Source organism: Rana temporaria, chromosome 1 (assembly GCF_905171775.1).
Source record: "Rana temporaria chromosome 1, aRanTem1.1, whole genome shotgun sequence".
Taxonomy (NCBI): Eukaryota; Metazoa; Chordata; class Amphibia; order Anura; family Ranidae; genus Rana; species Rana temporaria.
In genome coordinates, this window is record NC_053489.1 from 1,465,954 (window position 1) to 1,482,079 (window position 16,126).

Sequence of the window (16,126 nt, forward strand, 5' to 3'; positions counted from 1 at the left end):
CTCAGAACAGGAAAAGGGCTTCTCCCCCGTGTGAGATCTCTGATGTATGGAAAGATAGGACTTATCTGAAAAACATTTCCTGCACTCAGAACAGGAATACGGCTTCTCTCCCGTGTGAGATCTCTGATGTCTGGAAAGCTTGGACTTCCGTGAAAAACATTTTCCGCACTCAGAACAGGAAAAAGGCTTCTCCCCCGTGTGTGATCTCTGATGTTTGGAAAGACTGGACTTCTCTGAAAAACATTTCCCGCACTCAGAACAGGAAAAAGGCTTCTCCCCCATGTGAGATCTCTGATGTGTGGAAAGATTGGCCTTCTGTGAAAAACATTTCCCGCACTCAGGACAGGAAAAAGGCTTCTCCCCCGTGTGAGATCTCCGATGTGTGGAAAGACTGGACTTCTCTGAAAAACATTTCCCGCACTCAGAACAGAAAAAAGGCTTCTCCCCCGTGTGTAATCTCTGATGTATGGAAAGACTGGACTTCTCTGAAAAACATTTCCCGCACTCAGAACAGGAAAAGGGCTTCTCCCCCGTGTGAGATCTCTGATGTTTGGAAAGATCGGACTTCTGTGAAAAACATTTCTCGCACTCAGGACAGGAATACGGCTTTTCCCCCGTGTGAGATCTCTGATGTATGGAAAGATTGGATTTCTGTAAAAAACATTTCCAGCACTCAGAACAGGAAAAAGGCTTCTCCCCCGTGTGAGATCTCTGATGTGTGGAAAGATTGGATTTCTGTAAAAAACATTTCCCGCACTCAGAACAGGAAAACGGCTTCTCCCCCGTGTGAGATCTCTGGTGTGTGGAAAGCTGGGAGTTCATTGAAAAACATTTCCCGCACTCAGGACATGGAAACCTCTTATGTGTTGGAAAGACAGCACCGTCCCGCACAGTCTGGGGTTCCTCAGGATAAGAGGAATACGATGGTCCGGCACCGTCCCGCACAGTCTGAGGTTCCTCAGGATAAGAGGAATACGATGGTCCGGCACTGTCCCGCACAGTCTGAGGTTCCTCGGGATAAGAGGAATACGATGGTGTGGCACCGTCCCGCACAGTCTGAGGTTCCTCAGGATAAGAGGAATACGATGGTCCGGCACCGTCCCGCACAGTCTGAGGTTCCTCAGGATAAGAGGAATACGATGGTCCGGCACCGTCCCGCACAGTCTGAGGTTCCTCAGGATAAGAGGAATACGATGGTCCGGCACCGTCCCGCACAGTCTGAGGTTCCTCAGGATAAGAGGAATACGATGGTCCGGCACCGTCCCGCACAGTCTGAGGTTCCTCAGGATAAGAGGAATACGATGGTCCATCTACACTGTGTGGTGCCGGATGGACATTTGAGGTAGTCATGTTTTCTCCTGGACTATACTGTGTGAAGACCTCATCTTCTACTTTACAGTCTGGAGACAAAGTGAGACAATCCTCTGAGGTTTTCCTCATCTCCCGTCCATCTACTGAAATAGAAATACAAAGATTATTACTAGACATGAGCTGATTGGTTCCCCTAAACCAGGACTCCGCCCACATCAGGCAGCTTTGTCTCTGAGGACCTTACAATTCCCCCCTCAAGGTAACTAGTAAACGGTTCCTCTGATCTCCTACCAGATCATTTCTTTATTCACGGACCTTAGTCAGAGAGTGAGGAAACAACGAGAACTGTCTTTTGTAGGAGTGACAGTGATGAGGGGATTATAGGACGAGTGTCAGGAGTATGTAATGTACAACATAGAGAATATAGTGCAGGGGTCAGGAGTATGTAATGTACAACATAGAGTATATAGTGCAGGGGTCAGGAGTATGTAATGTACAACATAGAGTATATAGTGATGGTCAGGAGTATGTAATGTACAGCATAGAGTATATAGTGCAGGGGTCAGGAGTATGTAATGAACATGTAACACCCTGGTGTTTAGGAAGGGTGGCTAATAAATTGAGTTCACCAGGTGGTAGTTATCCTTGCTTATTGTTAGATCTACTGAGTCCTCTCTAACTTTGGATGGCTGCACCTTTTCTCTTCTGTCACTAGGTGGCACTAGATAGACAAGGGTGTAGCAAGGCCGGATTATGAATAGATGGGGTGTCTCAACCAATTTGCAGGGGTTTCTTTGGTCCCTTGGCCTGCTGGGAGAGCCCATTTATTTGGGTGGAGTCAGGTGATCAGGGTTCTGTGCCACCTGGATGGCTGTCTGGGTGGACGTGTGTTATGTCGCCCGGGTTCTTAGGCCGGAAGCCTGAGGCCTATCCAGGAGCAAGAGAAGCAGCGCAGGGTTGGGACTGCAGGATTGGATTCCAACTGAGAGTAAAGATTCAGCCCAACGGGGAACTAGTTGTGATCGTGGGTGGAGGGGAAGCTGTCGCCACTAAGGGACCATTCACCTTGTTACCGGAGACTACAGTTAGTAAGCTGGAGCCAGTACCAGAGCAATCTTCTCACCAGCCTGGGACAGTGAAGAAGTGGGAAAGCTTCAGCAGGTGCCAAGCCAGGGGCCCAGCAGGATAGTGGGGGTGACGCTTGAGGAGCATCAGTAAGTGTCAAGCCAGGGGCCCAGCAGGATAGCAGGGGTGACGCTTGAGGAGCATCAGTAAGTGCCAAACCAGGGGCCCAGCAGGATAGCGGGAGTGACGCTTGAGGAATATACAGCGGGTTAGCTGTAGAAGAGCTCAGGAGATTCAGTGGCCACTGAATCTGGAAGTCCAGTGAGTAGGGAGGAGCCTAACACCTCCCGGTTCGGTTTGCGGCAGAACAAGCGAATGGACCGAAAGTTTGCGTGAACATTCGAACACCGTAAAAGTTTATGGGGCCCGAACGTGAAAAATCAAAAGTGCCCGCAGGCTCTATATACTCTGAACAGCAGTATACAGGCGGTCCCCGGGTTACAAACAAGACAGGGACTGTAGGTTTGTTCTTAAAGTGGTTGTAAACCCACTTTTTTTACTTTTACCTACAGGTAAGCCTATAACATCCCCCCCTGCGCATGCGCAGGGGGGGATCTACGGCGAAAGGACCGGCAGCCGCCGGACCTTGCCGAGTTTTAAATCTCCCGCGCACACGCGCGGGAGTGATGTCATCGCCGCTCCAGCCAATCACAGCGCCGGAGCGGCGATACCCGGAAGACACGCCGAGGCAAGATGAAATCTCGCTCGGCGTGGACCAGGTAAGTGCTACACACCTCGGTCCGAGGTAAGTATTTCATAATGAGCTAATATGCGGTGCATATTAGCTCATTATGACTTTTGCCTTGCAGGAGAAAAAAATAATTGATGCGGGTTTACAACCGCTTTAAGTTGAATCTGTTTGTAATTTGGAACTGGTACATTTTGTAAGTGTAGCTCCAGCCAAAAAAAAATCTATTTTTAAGCTTTTTGGAAAACATAGGGAAGGGTTATCACCCCTGTAACATTTGTTTTGCTGTCTGTGCCCCGTGTTCAGAAGATTTCACCTCACTTTCTGTCCCAAGGACAATTGGATTTAGAAACATTTGGGGTTATTAGGGAAACAAGGATTGGTGATAAAGCATCAGTGGAGAGGAGACACCTTTTTCCCATATTAACTCTTACAGGAGAGAATTTCCCTTCCTAGGGGGAGATTTCCTCTCACTTCCTGTTGTCTCCCTCCGTTTGTAATTAGGAGTCGTTTGTAAGTCGAATGTTTGAAAGTAGGGGACTGCCTGTATATACTATACAAATTGTGCCTTAGGTGTTGGTGGTACCCAGAACAGAACGTTACTCTTGGTGGGTGCAGGAACGGGCCCTGCTATGAAATATTAGATCAAAAAATGTAATTAACAGGGGCAGAAAAATTGGGCCTTAGGCAGTGGCGGTAGTGCCCTGAAACAAAAATATTCTTAGAAGCTATCAACATGAACATTGAGGAGGAATAGGATAGTCACTCAGCATAATAGGATAGTCACTCAGCATAGGCAGTCTTCAAGGGATCCCACATCCATAGAAAAATCTATTGGTTACATCAGCATCAGGTGCTTGGTAGCTGGTGAACCAAGACTGATTCATTTTTATGAAGGTGAGCCGATTAACAGAGTCTGTGGACAGGCGCACTCTGTGATCGGTTACAAAGCCTCCAGCAGCACTGAATGTGCGTTGGATGCAGGACAGGCCAGTAGCTCAATTGCATATTGTGCAAGCTCTGGCTCAGCTGCGATTCCCCTGTTTTTAAACGAATTAGACGTCTTATTTTTTAATTGTGTAAACCAGTCCATCTATCTGTCACCCCTTTTTGATGAACTATTGCTGTGTGTTTTTCTATGATTAAAGTTCATTGTATCATCCATAGTGGTCTGTTTTGGTCTACTTTGAGAGAACTTTATTTTCTCACTTTTTTGCTAGATTTTTCTAGGCCATCAGAACTGCATTGACATAGTATTCTATGTGACTGAGACTTGGATAGATGCACTGAACTATATGTAGATTTATATATACTACCTCTTTGTAAGGTATTTATAATCGGTTGATCCAGGCATTAATCCATATTTTTCACTCTGTCAAACAAGGCCAAGATATTGCCTTCCACATGCTGGTAGAGAGCCGGAATGGTCTTCCGTGAAAAGAAATGGCGTTTGGGAACCTGCCACTGAGGTACCGCACATTCCACAAATTCACAAAAGGGGGCAGAGTCTACCAGCTGAAAAGGCAGCAGTTGCAGTGCTTACAATTTGGCCAAGCTAGCATTCAGACGCTGAGCATGTGGATGGCTGGGACCAAATTTCTTTCTATGATTAAGGAACAGGGGTAGGGAAATTTGCCTGCTACAATAGGATGTTGGTGTACCGCTGGCAGATTTCCCGCAAGTACTTCGGACACCTTATTCTACACCTTTATTCCTCTTAGTGCAGGTTTCTGAGAGGACTGAAGGTGTACTGGTGTTGGAGATCCCAGCTGATGAGGAGCAAGGAGAGGTCCACCTTCTTCTTTGATGTGTGTCTTTTAAGTGCTGTTGCCAACGGACTGCATGGGAGGTCATATGTCTGGTCAAGCATGTGTTGCCCAAGCGGCTGTTGTTTTGGCCATGCTTGATACGCTTCAGACATATGTTGCAAACAGCAACGGTGCGATCTGTTGCACATGTGTCAAAAAAGGCCCACACCAAAGGACTTTTCAAAATATGTGGGGAGTCAGCAGCGCCCTGCACATGCTTAACCCTTGCGGTGTGATGCAATAGGGAGGCTGCCCTTAAGCTGCCCCCTGGAGGGAATCCTGCCTCATTGGAGATTTGCCTCCTCCTCCTCTCTTCTATCTGGCACCCAAGTAGAGTCAGTGACCTCATCATCCCCTCCCTCTTCCTCACTGGAGCAAACTTGGCAGTATGCTGCAGCTGGGGGAAGATGACTGCCAGTTTCTTGTCCTTCTTGGGCACCCCCTCTCTCTGGGCTCACGTGACTCCCTTCCTCAACCTGGGTACCATCATCAGAGCCTTCAAAACGCTGCGCATTCTCCTGCAGCATGTACCCAACACTGTGGTCGAACAGTTCTGGGGACTCCTCCGTGCACTCCTCCGTGCATGGTGGTGGGGCTAGGGAAGGATTGACTGATGACATGGAGCCGATGTAATAGGCCACTGTGGCAGCTGCATTGGCAGGCAAAGTACTCTGAGCCTGGGTGACAGAGGATGAGGACGGCTTTGTTATCCACTTCACCAACTCTTCTGCATGTTGTGGCTCAACACAGCCAGCTTCCGAAAAAAAAGGATATATATATATATAATTTAATGGACTGCAGCTCACAGAATTACCTGCCTGCCTGAAAGTATATTAGTGGTGCAGTGAGTAGCACTTTCGCCTAGCAGCAAAAGGGTCGCTGGTTCGAATCCCGACCACGACACCATCTGCCTGGAGTTTGCATGTTCTCCCTGTGCATGCGTGGGTTTCCTCCGGGTACTCCGGTTTCCTCCCACACTCCAAAGACATGCTGGTAGGTAAATTGGATCTTGTCCAAATTGGCCCAGTATATATATGTATATCTGTGTGTATGACTGTGTGTCCCAAGCGTGTCACGATCCTACGGGGTAAAATGACCGCACCAGCCAAGCAGACTCTGGCTGGAAAAAGCGCCCAGAGGCGATTCAGTTCGCATGAGTTGCGCTATACAAGTCATTCATTCATTCAGTAAAAGTACACCAGGAACGGCCTACAGTCAGATCTAGCTACACTGGATATATATATATATATATGTGTGTGTGTAGGGGACTGTGTGTGTGTGTGTGTATATATATATATATATATATATTAAATGCACTGAAGCTCACTGAATCACCTGCCTGTCAATCTAAATGACACGCTGTCTCTGTCCACGCCAACAACACACTACACAGGGACGACGTGCATGCAGCCTTATATAGTGTGGGGCGTGGACTTAGTCCCCCTAAGCCATGATTGTCCAAAGACACCCTGCCTTTGGCCAATTATGGCTCTCTTTGCTGACGGCGCTGGGATTGGCCAAAGAATGCGGGTCATAGTGCATGCTTTGGCCCACCATCATACAGCAATGCACTGCGATCTCGCGATGATGCGCCGCTCGAATTTGGCGCGAACGCCTCATAATGTTTGTTTTTCGATGAACGACCGAACAGTCAATGTTAGAGTGGAACTCATGTTCGACCCGAACATAAAGCTCAACCCTACTAGTGAGAGACCGGGAGCTCAGGGAGTGAAGATCTGCAGTGAGAGACTGTGTGAGAAGAAGAGAACTATTCTGTGTTACCAAGAGTTATGTAGAACTACCGTTAGTGACTGTAACAAGATTTGTTACCATAGGAGACGGCGGTCCTACCTATACAGAAGTGGTGTCCGGCTGGAGGCCTTCCACTGTATAGCAGTCTACCTATAGAAGTCTCGGCGTCTGCCAATTGTCATTGCATCTACTTTAAATGTGTCCTGGCCCTAAACCGGCTCTCCAACCGTTCTTGTTCAGAGATAATAAAGAGTATGTAATGTACAACATAGAGTATATAGTGCAGGGGTCAGGAGTATGTAATGTACAACATAGAGTATATAGTGCAGGGGTCAGGAGTATGTAATGTACAACATAGAGTATATAGTGATGGGCCAGGACTCATGATATTGGTAATCAGTGGTGGATGAAATGTTTACTGGAGACAAGTTGCAGAGATCCCACACCGCTGACTCCCGTCTTCTGAGACTGCACTCAGTGACTTGGGTCTGAGACTATACAGACATATCCCTCCACCCGGCACAGCCAGCAGACAACAGAGTTAGTAACCCCAGGAGAATTGTCTGTCAGAGATCTCACTAGACCCGGGCATGGGGCAGAAGACCCAAGGTACATACACCAGGTGTCTAGGTCAAGCAAACCCTATGGTGAAAATCAACATTTTGCTGCCAGCTGAACCCCAGAATCTCCATAAATCCAGTCTAGAGACATAAAGTGTGTCTTCAGCACAGAGAAGGAAGATTATCCGAGAGAAATACAGGAATACAGGACGGGGAACACAGCTCAGGAAAGTGACCAGGGGATTACAGGATGATATCACCCAGTCCCCGCCCTACTCTGGACCAATCAGTGAGCAGTATGGGTGGAGGAATGGATTTAGTGTTAATGACCCACCTGTGCTGATCTCTGTAGGAGTGTCCTCCTCTATAAATGTCCCCGTTATTCCATCCTCCTCCATAGACTGCTGATCATCCCTCACATACGTCTCTTCTTCTTCTCCTTTAACCTCAAATTCTATATCGATTGGATCTCCACTCTAAACCAAGAGAATGAGAGAGAAAATCATCTGTAAGATATAAACTTACATACAAAATCCACACATCATCTCCACCAGTCCATGTTCTAGATGCTCCGCCCCACCGACCTTGTAACAGTGGGGGATGGTGTGACCTTCCTGTGTGGAATCCCGGGAATACAGAGGACGGGGACATCTCTCTGGTGGGTTCCTGGTATTAGGTGGCTCCATCATATCCTTGTGTCCTTCTGATAACTCCTCCATCACTCCATACTCCTCATCCTCCTCTTTATACTCTTCTTTAATATCAATATTATCATCCCCGAGGTTTCCACTCTGAATATAGAATAAAACATTCATTATAATAAACATGTTTGTGTATAAATCACAACCACCAATAATTGTTCCTCATCTACCTGATGAAGGTGGGGGATGGTGTGTTCTTCCTCCATCACCCCATCCTCATCATCCTCCTCTTTTATCTCTTCTTTAACCTCAACTTTAGGATCTCTCAGGTTTCCACTCTGAATATAGAATAAAAATGACATCAATGGTAACAATGCAGATAATGTACAGATCCTAATGATACTATCAGTGATTGTTCCTCATCTACCTGATGATGGTGGGGGATGGTGTGACCTTCCTGTGTGGAATCCCGGGAATACAGAGGACGGGGACATCTCTCTGGGGGGTTCCCATTACTGGATCCATCTGTAGGAAACACACACACTGACTGAATCCATTGTTTCTGTGTTTATCAGATGATGGGGGATCTAGGTGGAGCCTCCGTACTGCTCTCTCCTGTACAATAAAGTCTCCTCTTACCCGGTGATGTGAGGGGCGGCTGATTGTCCATCATGACGTCCTTGTAGAGATCCTTGTGTCCTTCTAAATACTCCTGCATAGGGAAATAGACAGTGACATCACCCGATACAAAGATAAAGTCATCATCCAGACACATCCCTTGTGTTGAACCTTCACAGACATCAGGAATAGTTATTTCCTCCTCCATAAAGATTATAAAATCAAAAACACGTATCATAAGTCCACCTCTAACTAAAACCCAACCCGTATTATCGTATAATCTGTTAGTATAAACTGAAATGAAGAGAATGTTCCGGCCCTGTAAGTGGGGGAATGTTCTGACCCTGAAGGGGTTAATCTAGGTCTCCACACTATATATGTGTGTATCATCATCTGCTGGAGATAAAATACGTCAAAGTGACCATGGAGGAAGAGGACGGACATGACGGGGTTACTGGGTGTAAATAGAAAATAAGATCTTATTACCTCCTCTGCTGCGTCTTCCAGCGATGTCTCCTCTCTAATTCCTCCCGACTCACCTCTCACCTGGAACTTCCTGTCTGTCCCTGACATCACTTCCTGTCTTCCATAGAGACTTCTTCTCTCTATGGTAGAAGTGAGATCACCATCTTGTGGAGATCAGAGGAACTGCAGCCCAGAGAAACGTCTCATGGGTGTCCTTTTATGAAAGTGCGGTAAAATACCGCTATTCAGTTCTCAGGGGAGATCGCTCTCCTCTGAGTGCCTGTTTATGAAGCTTTTTTAGATCGATTCTCGATGTTGAGATGAGGAGCGATCTACAAACGTCTGGAAACTCCTGAGAACTGCTTCTCTCACTGTAATCTGGCGTGATGTAGCGGGATTACAGTATGAGGAAGTGAAAAATACAGAAAAAGTTGAACACGAATCAGCACACATTATACACCACATATTAATAAAATAATAAAGTTACATTCCCACCAAACAATATACATTAACCTAATTATTAAAAAACATTGTTTTTATCAATATTTAAAGCTCATACATGTGCCTATTTACATGTGAATGGTGTATAGTAAATGAATGGAATCCCACATATGTAATGCAGCTATACACCATTCATATCAATGAAAAATACATTTATAATCATTACATTTTTTTTAAAATAAAGAATACAAATATAAACCCCGTATAACTGTAATAGAACAGTCCATGGGTAAAAACATATTTTACGATTTACAATTTTTTTTACTAATAAATAAAAAATTATATAAAAATGACTTTAATATCATTTTAACATTTTAATGCAGGTAGACTAATATATATATATATATGTGTGTGTGTGTGTATCTATAGATATAGATACACATAGGAATAAACACACATATATATATGCTATATGATGATGTATATAAACATACACTATAAATTCCTAACCTGCTCATTTTGGGGGGTGTATTGGGGGGAAGATGGGATCTGACTGTATAGCTGCTTGTGTGTGAAGCATGGAAGACAAAAGACTTCCTTCTTCCTCCACAATACTCAGCCAGCTTCGGCTTCTCTCTCGGATTCTCCACCTCTGAGATGGTGAATCAGAAAGTGAGAATTCTGTCACAGATCGCCAGTGAGGTGCTGAGATCGCACCTTCATAAACTGCTTTCCGTTTCTGTGACAGTCAGTTACAGATTCTCACTGTGCTGAGATAATCGGTGGAGAGAACATGTTCTCCGCTGATTACCTCAGCTTCATAAACTGTGTATGACCTGAGATCAGCGGTGAGAATCGGGATCGCCGCTGATCTCACTTTCATAAAAGGACACCATAGTCTGAACACGGCCTTGTGCTGTGTGTGTATGTACTGTACAGAGGCGGCTCTCTAATTAGGCAAGTTAGGTGGTCACCTACAGGGGTCTTGCGGCCACCAAATTTGTGTACCATATGTGTGGGAGAAAATGTCCCCTGGGTGGTGTCCCCGGGCCGGACTGGCCGTAGGGCCGAATGTCCTAACAAGAACTGCCTTCCCCCAAGCTCCCCTTTCACTCACTGCCCCGCCCCCCACACACTTTGCCAATCAGATGTTACATCACAACAGGGCTCTGCAGCCTTGTATCCAATTAGGGTGCTGCTGACATCTCCCTTCTCATCCACCGTGTGTGCCTGGCACTCTGTACTGTGTATGCAGCGAGTGCTCAGAGGGGCATGAAGATGCCGGGAGGAGACCAGAGATGACAGGGGTGGTGTGCCTAGGACTGGACACAGGTGAATGTCTGCATAGTCTTTGGCCATCTCCTGTATCATGTCTGCACAGTCTCTGACCATCTCCTGTATCATGTCTCCACAGTCTCTGACCATCTTCTGTATCATGTCTGCACAGTCTCTGACCATCTCTTGTATCTTGTCTCCACAGTCTCTGACCATCTCCTGTATCATGTCTGCACAGTCTCTGACCATCTCCTGTATCATGTCTGCACAGCCTCTGACCATCTTCTGTATCATGTCTGCACAGCCTCTGACCATCTCCTGTATCATGTCTGCACCGTCTCTGGCCATCTCTTGTATCTTGTCTGTACAGTCTCTGACCATCTCTTGTATAATTTCTGCACAGTCTCTGACCACCTCTAGTATCATGACTGCACAGTCTCTGACCATCTCCTGTATCATGTCTCCACAGTCTCTGACCATCTTCTGTATCATGTCTGCACAGCCTCTGACCATCTCCTGTATCATGTCTGCAAAGCCTCTGACCATCTCCTGTATCATGTCTGCACCGTCTCTGGCCATCTCTTGTATCATGTCTGCAGTCTCTGGGGGGAGCCTACAGAAGAGTCAAAAGTAGGAGTGCTGCCAGGACAGGGGTCATTGGAGGAGTCAGTCGTGTGTGGATTCCAGAGAGGACCATCTGACCTATATTTAATGATCTTTGATTAAATTGGTGTGACGGTATTACAATGATATCCCCGTCAACGTTCCCTTCTTCCCATAACGAAAATCACCCCAATATTCCACGAGGAGGAATATTCCTGGAGTCGCCCCAAAAAGCCATACATGAGACAAGCTTACTGCTGGAACAACACACTTTAATGACACAACTCTCAGCTTATATGTGGTTACAACCTGTTAGGAACAATGAAATCTCCGCCCCCCCCTCACACAGTGGGGGTTCCCATACAGATTATAGGAGACACGTCGGAGCCGACTATGCAGACACATTTCTTTAGATAATGACATCAGTGGAGGTAATTACTACACTGAAGCAATCAGAATAATTAACATACCACTTATCTAATCACTGTAAACAGTAAGGCCGGTCTCCTTCACACACACAATAAATCAATTACCATTTGAACTAGGGAGCTGGCTGAGGAAGGGTCATTAACATCTCAATCAGCCTGTAACACATGAACCCTTTTTACCTCTAACACACACATTGGGGCTGATTTACCAAGCCTTTACTCCATGACTCATGGAGTAAAAGCAGGAGTAGCAGCCGTTTGGCCATTTACTAAAGAAATACGCTGCTAGTGCAGTGTATTTCCCTAGTTACTAATGTGCTCCGTGCGCCCAGGAGAGGGTGCATTGTGCACCAGTACAGACCTGGCGCACGGCACATTGAACTGTAAATTGCGGGGGTTTGGGCGGGAGTTTATTAGGGGGGGAGGTGGGGGGATGCAGGGGAAGTGAAGTGACATGTGTTTTGAAGTGTTTGGCGGGCCGAATTGAAAGGGAAAGTGTTTTTTGAAAACAGATCCCCGTACGCTTGCACAGTGCGCCTGAACCTCGGGAGGTTCATTTGCATACTGGGCATGCGCAGAGAGAAAAGTCAGGGATTCCCGTGCGCCTTGTCAGTACGCCGTGAAAATCTTGGTAAATACCAAGCGGCGTACCCGTGAATGCGCTGCATGACGCGGCGCACGGGAATCTCCGAGCTGTTTTCAGCCCTGAAGGGGAACTCCGCGCCAAATTTCAAACTTGAAATCGGCGCGGGTCCCCCTTCAGGGCTACATTAGGCTCTTAGGCTTGGTCCGGAACGTGAGGGGTTAAACCCGCGCCGATTCGGCGCGGGGGTCCCCCCCAGAGCCAAACCAAGCCCTCATCCCAAGCATGCAGTCTGGCCCGGACAGGAATGGGGGCGGGGACGAGCGAGCGCCCCCCCCCCTCCTGAGCCGTACCAGACCGCATGCCCTCAACATGGGGGAGTGTGTGCTGTGGGGGAGGGGGGCACTGCCCCCCCACCCCACAGCACTCTTGCCCCCATGTCGATAGGGACAAGAGCCTCTTCCCGACAACCCTTGCCATTGGTTGTCGGGGTATGCGGGCGGGGCTAATCGGAATCTGCGAGCTCCCTTTAATAAGGGGGCCCCCAGATGCCGGCCCCCCACCCTATGTGAATGAGTATGGGGTACATCGTACCTCTACCCATTCACCTGGGGGAAAATGTAAAGTAAAAAAAACACACCACACAGAATAAAATATTTTATTAATCTGCTCCGGAGCCCCCCCTTTCTTCTTTAGCTCTCTTACAAGGGGGGGTTTCTTCTCTCCCGATCTTCCGCCGGGACCCTGGGCTTCGGTGATTTCTGCCGGGGGAGGGCGCCATCCCTCGGTCCTCTCCGGAGCCTTCCGCCGAATGCCCCCACCCCATTTAAGCTCTTTTTCATTAGGGAGGGGCATCCGGACTTCGGGGTCTTCTGCCGGGGGATGGCGCCTATCCCCCGGTCTTTCCGGTGCCTTCCGCCAGGGTTCCGGTCTTCCTGGTCTTCTGCCGGTGGTGCGCCAACTCCCCGGTCTTTTCTCTGCTCCCTCTTCTGCCTGGCTCCCCCGCGGAGCCAGGGCTTTCTTCCGTCTTCTTTCTTCTCTCTTCCTTCTTCTGCCTGTCTCCTCCGGGAGCACAGGGCTTGTCTCCGCTGTCCTCTCCTTCTCTTCCATTGGATGTTGACACGACGAGGTTCCGCGCTGACATGCCGTGTCAGCGGCGGGCATGGACTTATATAGGGTAATGCCACCATGTGACCTCAACCCATGTGACATCACATTCCCTGGGCATGATGGGAATGTGATGTCACATGGGTTGAGGTCACATGGTGGCATTGCCCTATATAAGTCCATGCCCACTGCTCAGACGGCATTCCAGCGCCGGACCTCGTCGTGTCAACATCGAATGGAAGAGAAGGGAGAAGACAGCGGAGACAAGCCCTGTGCTCCGCGGAGGAGACAGGCAGAAGCGGAAGGCATCGCAGAAGCCCGCGGGTGTCGCCCCCCGGCAGAAGACACCGTACAAGCCCGGGACCCTCCCCCAAAGGCAGGAGCCTCACTGGTGAAGGGGGTTCCGGCAGAAGATGGCGAAGCCCGGGGCCTAATGGGGTGGTGGTGGGGGGCCCCGGCAGAAGACCCCCGGCTGACTAATAAATTAATTTTTAAATGTGTGTGGTGTATTATTTTTTTCAATTTTTTTCCCCAGGTGAATGGGTAGGGGTACAATGTACCCCATACTCATTCACATAGGGTGGGGGGCCGGAATCTGGGACCCCTTTATTAAAGGTTGTCGGGAAGAGGCTCTTGTCCCTATCGACATGGGGACAAGAGTGCTGTGGGGGGGCAGTGCCCCCCTCCCCCACAGCACACACTCCCCCATGTTGAGGGCATGTGGTCTGGTATGTCTCAGGAGGGAGGGGGGCGCTCGCTCGTCCCCACCCCCATTTCTGTCTGACCAGACTGCGTGCCTGGGATAAGGGCTTGGTTTGGATCTTGGGGGGGACCCCACGCTATTTTTTTTTGCGCGGGTTTAACCCCTTATGTTCCAGACCAAGCCTAAGAGCCTGGTATGCACCTGGAGGGAACCCACCTTATTTTTTTTTTGGGGGTCTGGAGTTCCCCTTCATGAACAGCGATCTGTCATTTACACATGTCAGTCCCACCCCCCCCCTACAGTTAGAACACACCCAGGGAACATATTTAACCCCTCCCTCGCACCTAGTGTAAACCCCTTCCCTGCCAGTGGCATTTTTAGAGTAAGCAATGCATTTTTACAGCACTGATCGCTAGAAAAATGCCAATGGTTCCAAAAAAGTGTTCGATGTGTCCGCCATAATGTCGCAGTACCGATAAAAATCGCTGATCACCCCAATAACTAGTTAAAACAAAAAATATATATATTTTGTAGACGCTATAACTTTTGCCAAAACCAAACACTAAACGCTATTTGCGATTTTTTGGAACCAAAAAGATGTAGAATACGTATCGGCCTAAACTGAGGGGTTTTTTATTTTTTAGAATATATATTTTTGGGGATATTTATTATAGCAAAAAGTAATTTTTTTTTTACATATGTGGGCGGGACTTACGCAAGTCCCGCCCACATATATAAACATCGTTCAAACCACACATGTGAGGTATTGACGCGTGCGTTAGAGCGAGAGCAATACTTTTACCACTAGACCTTTTTTGTAACTATAAACTGGTAACCTGGAAAAAAAAGAAAAAGGTCGCCTATGGGGATATTCACGGAATTCATTTTGGCCCCATTGCAGGAGTGTTTCCAATAGTAAAGCGTGACATGTAAGGTATCTATTTACTCAGTGTAACATCATCTTTCACATTATCCCCAAAAATTGGGCTCACTTTTGTGTTTTGTTAATTTTTAACCACTTGAGCCCTGGACCATATTGCTGGTCAATGACCGGGCAAGTTTTTGAGATTCGGCACGGCGTCGCTTTAACTGACAATTGCGCAGTCGTGCGACGTGGCTCCCAAACACAATTGGCAACCTTTTCTTTCCCACAAATAGGTTATTAAATGTGCGTGTTTACTTCTGTCTTTAACACCTCCCCTTCAGGCTGGAAAGCATCAGATCAGGGGAAACAAAAAAAAAAAAAGCTCTCATTCCATTGCAGCTTGGTTCCTACATGTGTGATGAACTGAGCATGCTCAAACACTTAGAAAAAAAATATCCTTTCTTTTTAAAAGGTGAAAAACACTCCTTGGATGCTCATAGAGCGTGGTTTGGGTTAATTGCAGGTGTGCCCAATTACAAGCTCACCCAAACTAGAGACTGCAATTTGTTCATGTGATTTCAATTGCTTCATTACTAGCACTGTTATAAAAAGCTTGGATCGATCAGTCCTCAGCTGCCCTCAGAAGGGGCAGGCTGGCAGAAATGCTGTTGCTAAACACAAATGTGGTTTGTTGCATGGGTTTTGTTTTATTTTGCCAATGGTTTTGGTTTATTTTTAAATGATGTTCACTTTGATGTATTTGTCTATGTGGCCTTATTTTATGAAATATGTGTGAAGCTATGGTTAGTTAGAATTTTGAAATGTATTTTTGTTTGTGTTTGTTTGTTTGTCTTTTTTTGCTTTCCTTGTTTTGTTGACCAATAAAAATTACTTTAAAATTGTTAAGTTTGTCTTTTGTTACTTTTTCATGCTACATATGTTGACAGCTGCAGCTGAAATCGGTTTGGGCCTAACAAATTAGGTGTGATTTTTGTCTAAGCTTCTTTCCTGGTGTGTAATCATGAAATGTTTGCCATGTTTATTCTCAATGACTTTAAAGACAAAACTGGTAAGTATTTTCTTTTTTCTGCAGTGGTCCTCAGCCCTCAAGTACCCCCGACAGGACATGTTTTGTGGATTTCTCTTATCAAGA